We start from the raw sequence: 7731 nt of genomic DNA, 5'->3' as shown, positions 1-7731 counted from the left end.
GGGTGGGACCGGTTTGCGCTGAGAGCCCAGCCGGCTTAAAGTGTCTGCCGCTTCATTTTTCCGCCGATCCACGTGGTCCACCTGATAGCCCTTGAAATAACCTGTGACAGTATCCACCTCACGACGATATGCTGCCATGAGTGGGTCCTTGGAGTCCCAAGTGCCAGACACTTGCTGAGCCACAAGGGCTGAGTCACCGAAGCACTTAACTCGACTTAGATTCATCTCCTTAGCCATCCGGAGACCATGGAGCAAGGCTTCATACTCAGCTGCATTGTTAGTACAAGGGAACATTAAACGGAGAACATAACAAAACTTATCACCTCGTGGGGAAGTTAATACGACTCCAGCCCCCGAGCCTTCCAACTGCCTGGATCCGTCAAAATGGATGGTCCAATACGTATGATCCGGCTTTTCCTCAGGTGCTTGCATTTCCGTTCAATCATTGATGAAATCAACAAGTGCTTGAGACTTAACCGCTGTCCGAGGCACATACTTCAGACCGTACGGTCCCAGCTCTATGGCCCACTTTGCAATCTGGCCAGTTGCTTCCCGGTTCTGGATGATATCTCCCAAAGGAGCAGAACTGACCACCGTAATTGAGTGTCCTTGGAAATATTGTTTAAGCTTCCGACTTGCCATAAAAACTCCATACACTAGCTTCTGCCAATGTGGATACCTTTGCTTGGACTCAATGAGCACCTCGCTGATATAATAGATCGGACGTTAAACCGGATGCTCCTTACCTGCCTCCTTTCGCTCCACCACAATAGCTATGCTGACCGCCCGAACATTAGCAGCAACATATAGCAGTAACAGCTCCTTGTCAATGGGAGCAGCGAGCACAGGCGGATTGGCCAATTGCCGCTTTAAGTCCTCAAATGCTTCATCAGCAGCAGAACTCCAGACAAACTGATCCGTCTTTTTCAACATCTCATACAAAGGGATTGCCTTCTCACCCAGGCGACTGATAAACTGGCTTAGCGTAGCAATCCGGCCTGCCAGGCGTTGAACATCGTTGATACACTTCGGTTTAGCCAGGGAGGTGATAGCCGTGATCTTCTCCGGATTAGCCTCAATTCCCCTGTTGGACACTAGAAAACCCAACAGCTTGCCCGCCGGTACACCAAAGACATACTTGTCCGGATTAAGCATCATCTTGTATGTTCTCAGGTTATCAAAGGTTTCTTTCAGATCATCAATCAGAGTCTCCTTCTCCCTGGATTTAATCACGATATCATCCACGTAAGCATGTACATTACGGCCAATCTGCTTGTGAAGACAATTTTGTACACACCGTTGGTAAGTTGCCTGGGCACTCTTGAGCCCGAAGGGCATAGACACATAGCAGAAGGCTCCAAAGGGAGTTATAAATGTTGTTTTCTCCTGGTCCTTAACTGCCATTTTGATCTGATGATAGCCAGAATACGCATCCAAAAAACTTAAACGCTCACAACCCGCCATAGCATCAATAATTTGATCAATACGGGGGAGGGCAAAAGGATCTGCTGGACAAGCTTTATTAAGATCTGTGTAATCCACACACATGCGCCAGGTGCCGTTTTCCTTGAGGACCAGCACCGGATTGGCAAGCCACTCAGGGTGAAAAACTTCAATAATAAAGCCAGCTGCTAAGAGCCTGGCTACCTCTTCTCCAATCGCCTTGCGTCTTTCTTCGTTAAACCAGCGGAGGAACTGTTTCACCGGTTTATATTTAGGATCCACATTAAGTGTGTGCTCAGCGAGTTGCCTCAGTACACCTGGCATGTCAGAGGGCTTCCATGTGAAAATGTCCCGATTCTCACAGATGAACTCGATGAGCGTGCTTTCCTATTTCAGATCCAAGTTGGCACTAATGCTGAATTGCTTGGACGAATCACCAGGTACGAAGTCAACAAGCTTAGTTTCTGCTGCCGATTTGAACTTCAGGGCCGGATCATGCTCCGTAGTTGACTTCTTCAACGGAGTCATGTCCGCCGGATCAACATTGTCTTTATAGTACTTCAACTCCTCGGTGGCACAAACCGATTCTGCATAAGCCGCATCTCCTTTCTCGCATTCCAAAGCGATTTTGCGGCTTTCGTGAACCGTTATTGTCCCCTTGTGACCCGGCATCTTGAGCTGCAAATACACATAACAGGGCCGAGCCATAAACTTGGCGTATGCCGGTCGCCCAAACAGGGCATGATATGGACTTTGGATTATCACCACTTCAAACATCAATGTCTCCGACCTGGAATCATGATCATCCCCAAAGGCCACTTCCAGAGCTATCTTACCAACGGGATATGCTGATCTGCCAGGTACTACACCGTGGAATACTGTATTAGACGGTTTGAGATTCTTATCTGTTAGTCCCATACGACGGAAGGTCTCATAGTACAGGATGTTAATACTGCTCCCTCCATCCATGAGCACCTTGGTGAACTTATAACCTCCCACCTGAGGCGCCACCACCAGAGCCAACTGACCCGGATTATCGACCTGGGGTGGGTGATCCTCTCTGCTCCATATGATTGGCTGTTCAGACCAACGTAGATAACGGGGTATGGCCGGTTCAACAGAGTTGACTGCCCGCCTCTGAACCTTCCGGTCTCGCTTGTCCAAGCTAGTGGTAAAGACATGGTACTGCCCACCACTCAACTGCTTCGGGTTGCTCTGGTAACCTGACTGTTGCTGCTGTTGGTTGTAACCACCCTGGTTGTTCCGACTATTTTGACCACTATGTCCGCCCGGATTACCATTAAATCCCGAACCGGAACTTCCTCCATCGTAACCCGGCCCGGACCCTGAGCCATCGCCAGATTCGTGATCATACCGGAAATTATTAGAATTCTTGAACTCCTGCATAATAAAGTAATCCTTCCAAAGGTGGTTTGTTGGTTCCTCCTTTGTCCCATGTCTTGGACAGGGCTGGCTTAGCAGATAGTTTAGGCGGTTTGGGTTGGGGTTGGGTGCCCCACTATGATTTTTAGGCCTACCCTTGCGTCGCTGGCCATTGTTCTATGCGTTGGTATTAGCCACAAAGTCCATGTTACCATCCGCTTTACGCTTGCCTCCTCCGCCATTTCCTACCCAGTGATGCTGCTGACCTTTGGAGCTGCTGTTCTTCTTCCCTTTCCCTGTCTTGTCATCATCAGATTCGGGATCCTTAGTACTATCAGAATCAGCATATTTCACCAAAGCGGCCATGAGGGTCCTCATGTCGGTGCAATGACGTTTCATCCGTCCTAATTTCAACTTCAGGGGCCCAAACCGGCAGTTGCCTTCTAGGGTTAATACTGCGGTGTCAGCGTTGATGCGGTTTGAGGAGTGCAACACTTGTGAAACCCTGCGCACCCAATGAGTTGTTGATTCTCCTTCCTCCTGGACGCATGCAGCTAAGTCCACTATCGACATAGGCTGTTTATAGGTATCCTTGAAATTGCTGATAAACCGGGCTCGTAATTGGGCCCATGAACTGATAGAATTAGCTGGCAAGCTTTTTAACCACGTACGGGCCGTTCCTTCAAGCATCATGGTGAAGTATTTCGCACACGCCGTGTTATCCACATCAAGCATCTCCATGGCCATCTCATAGCTCTCCACCCATGTCTCTGGAGGTTGATCCGCCGTGTAATTTGGTACCTTGCGCGGGCCTTTGAAATCCTTGGGCAGGCGCACATTGCGTAAAGCGAGGATAAGGCAAGGTACCCCCAAAGAACTAGAAGTAACACCAGGTTCGATCGAGATGGCTGGACGAACCGGCGTGAGCTGCCGAGCCTGATGTTGTGTGGCTAACTCGGCCTCCCTGCGCGCTCGGGCCCGGTTCACCACTTCCTGAGCGTCATCAGCACCACCCGTCGGGTTGTTGCCACGGGGTGCTCCACGTCGTTCATTGCTCGACACTGCTGGTTCATCCATATGTCTGCTATAGCTCCGGCTTGGACGGGGGGTCGAGTGGATCCGGTCGCAGCTGTACGAGTATGCTTCCTGTTGGGCGAAGCTGTCATCAGAAGTTCCTTGACCTGTCGCGTCTCTACCGCCTGCGGCGAGTCACCTTCAATTGGAATGGCCTCCAGCCGTGCAGCAGCAACAACAAGATTGTCCATTGGGTTGGAGTAGTGACCCGGAGGTGTTAAAGCATCCTGAGGTATAACGGTGTTTTGACGAGGCGGGTCCATCTGACGAGGCTGAACCGGTGCACCAGTCCCAGGGGCTTCTGCCCGGTTCCCCTCCAGCGGATTGCCGGCTCTTGGTCCTAGAGTGTTGAAAAGGTCTCTAGCCTCGAAAACCGAAGGTAGGCGGGATCGGTGCTTCCTCCTCATGACTTCATGCGACGCGCTCTGGTCCAACATAAGCCTGTAGGCCTGTGCGTCTAAAGCGGCCCGCTCTGCGGCCATCTTGGTGTCCTCAGCCGCCAGATCCGCCTTGGCCTGGGTGATCTGTTCCTTTACCTTTGCAATCTCCGTATTGTGAACGTCCTGATCTGGTGGATTAACTTCCGCCATAAGCACAGCCAACGCATCAAATAGTTCTGATAGAACCTGAGCCGGCGAGCGCACAGGGCCTCCTCCCCCGGCAGCCGTCGCTGCTGCTGAACCGGAAATCGTTGCCGCCGCTGTCGAAGAATGAAGCGCTGCTTGTGTTCCGGCCATGAATATTCCAACCCGGTTAGGCAGATCAGAGGGGTCCGGAATACTGTCGCCGTCGGAACAGCTCCCAATCCGGCCATCTTGTAGCTGATAAAGAGATTCGATTTCTTCGGTCGAAGATTCATCACCGGAACAAACAACAGTCGCCCCGCACAATTCCGATCCGTCCTCATAACTTCCTCCATGGATGACTCCCACGAAGGCACGCTTCATGGCCGGTTTAACCCGGGCGGATTGCGCACGCTGAGCCGTCTCGACGAGGTCGGTGCAGATGTCCGGCTCAGGGCCCGGTTCACCGATCTTGCCAATGAAAACGTGAATGCTACCAAAGGGGACCCGGTACCCGTACTCAATTGAGCCGGCCTCGGGGGCCCAGCCTGCGTCGTCGATGTAGAGCCTGCCGCGACGACTCTTAGTCATCCGGCCTACAGCGTAGCCCTCGAGTCCTTCAAAGCGGCCCTCCAAGAACCGGAAACCATTGTGCGATAGCCCCATGGTGGGTGCCAACTGTCGTGGTTTTGTCACGGCATATGTCCTAGAGAAAGGACTTAGTCGTGGAGCCATCGCGACGGGTTAGCTTGAAGGGGTTAAAGCGGACACAAGGACGCAAGAGAGTTTATACTAGTTCGGCCCTTCGATGAAGGTAAAAGCCTACGTCTAGTTGTGATGGAATTGATGGGGTTTCGATGACTAGGGAGCAAACCAGCTTCGCCTACGTCTCGAGTTGTTGTCTGTCTCCCCTGAACCGCCGTCGGGTCGCCCCCTTATATATACGGGTGACGCCTGTCGGTTCAGAGAGTCCCAACACCGATTCATACTCGTATCCGGGTTGATCTCTCCTTGTTCCTAACTTATAGTAAAAGTATACGTACAAACGCCGGTATACGGCTACAGGTTTTAAACCAACTACGGGCCCTGGGCCTTTATCTGCCTCTTTGGGCTTTAACACCTTTGAACTACTAATGAAGTTAATCCGGCCCAGGTAGGCCGGTTTACGCCCAGTAGTAATATCCCCAACAATTATGGTGGAGGAGGGCACCGCACACGGCTAAGAGATTAATGATCAATTGTTGTGTCCATGGGGTGCCCCCTGCCCCTGTATATAAAGGAGCAAGGGGGGAGGCGGCCGGCCTAGGAGGAGGGCGCACCAAGGGGTGAGTCCTCCTTTCCTTGTTGGAGTAGGAGAGAAGGAAAGAGGAGGAGAGGAAGAAGGAAAAGGGGGCTGCACCCCTTGTCCAATTCGGACCAGAGGGGGGCCGCGCGCCTCCTTCCTTTTGGCCTCTCTCCTCTATTCCCGTATGGCCCAATAAGGCCCATATACTCCCTGACGAATTCCCGTAACTCTCCGGTACTCCGATAAATACCCGAATCACTCGGAACCTTTCCGATGTCCAAATATAGTCGTCCAATATATCGATCTTTACGTCTAGACCATTTCGAGACTCCTCATCATGTCCCCAATCTCATCCGGGACTCCGAACTCCTTCGGTACATCAAAACTCATAAACTCATAATATAACTGTCATCGAAACTTTAAGCGTGCGGACCCTACGGGTTCGAGAACAATGTAGACATGACCGAGACACGTCTCCGGTCAATAACCAATAGCGGAACCTGGATGCTCATATTGGCTCCCACATATTCTACGAAGATCTTTATTGGTCAAACCGCATAACAACATACGTTGTTCTCTTTGTCATCGGTATGTTACTTGCCCGAGATTCGATCGTCGTATCTTAATACCTAGTTCAATCTCGTTACCGGCAAGTCTCTTTACTCGTTCCGTAATACATCATCTCGCAACTAACTCATTAGTTGCATTGCTTGCAAGGCTTAAGTGATGTGCATTACCGAGAGGGCCCAGAGATACATCTCCGACAATCGAAGTGACAAATCCTAATCTCGAAATACGCCAACCCAACATGTACCTTTGGAGACACTTATAGAGCACCTTTATAATCACCCAGTTACATTGTGACGTTTGGTAGCACACAAAGTGTTCCTCCGGTAAACGGGAGTTGCAATCTCATAGTCATAGGAACATGTATAAGTCATGAAGAAAGCAATAGCAACATACTAAATGATCGAGTGCTAAGCTAACAGAATGGGTCAAGTCAATGACATCATTCTCCTAATGATGTGATCCCGTTAATCAAATGACAACTCATGTCTATGGCTAGGAAACATAACCATCTTTGATCAACGAACTAGTCAAGTAGAGGCATACTAGTGACACTCTGTTTGTCTATGTATTCACACATGTATCATGTTTCCGGTTAATACAATTCTAGCATGAATAATAAACATTTATCATGAAATAAGGAAATAAATAATAACTTTATTATTGCCTCTAGGGCATATTTCCTTCAGATTTCCCCCTCCCGGAGGGATATTTCCCTGGCAGAACAACTCCGCCGGAGCCCTAGATTGGTTCCACCTTGAGATGGTGGCGCTTTGTCCCAAAAGCTTCCTTCTAACTTTTTCCAGGCCAAAAGACACCTTATACCAGAAGATGGGCATCGGGGGGCTTCCAGGTGGCCCACGAGGTAGGGGGCATGCCCAAGGGGGTAGGGTGCGCCCTCCACCCTCGTGGACAGTGGGTGGCCCCCCTCTGGTGCTTTCTTAGCCCAATATTTTTAATATATTCCAAAACTGACTTTCGTGGAGTTTCAGGACTTTTGGAGTTGTGCAGAATAGGTCTCTAATATTTGCTCCTTTTCCAACCCAGAATTCCAGCTGCCGGCATTCTCCCTCTTCATGTAAACCTTGTAAAATAAGAGAGAAAAGGCATAAGTATTGTGACATAATGTGTAATAACAGCCCATAATGCAATAAATATCGATATGAAAGCATGATGCAAAATGGACGTATCAACCACCTAAACCTATCAATTAGGGTTTTGGTGGCTCGGGGTCGACGAAAACACCTAAACCTATCATCTAGGCTCTAGGGTGGCTCGGGGTCGACAAAACCACCTAAACCTATCAATTAGGCTCTAGGGTGGCTCAGGGTCGACGAAACCACCTAAACCTATCAAATTAGGCTCTAGGGTGGCTCGGGGTCGACGAAACCACCTAAACCTATCAATTAGGGTTTT

The sequence above is a fragment of the Triticum aestivum genome, chromosome 3A (genome assembly GCF_018294505.1).
Source record: "Triticum aestivum cultivar Chinese Spring chromosome 3A, IWGSC CS RefSeq v2.1, whole genome shotgun sequence".
NCBI lineage: Eukaryota > Viridiplantae > Streptophyta > Magnoliopsida > Poales > Poaceae > Triticum > Triticum aestivum.
Note: the sequence above shows the minus strand (reverse complement) of the source record.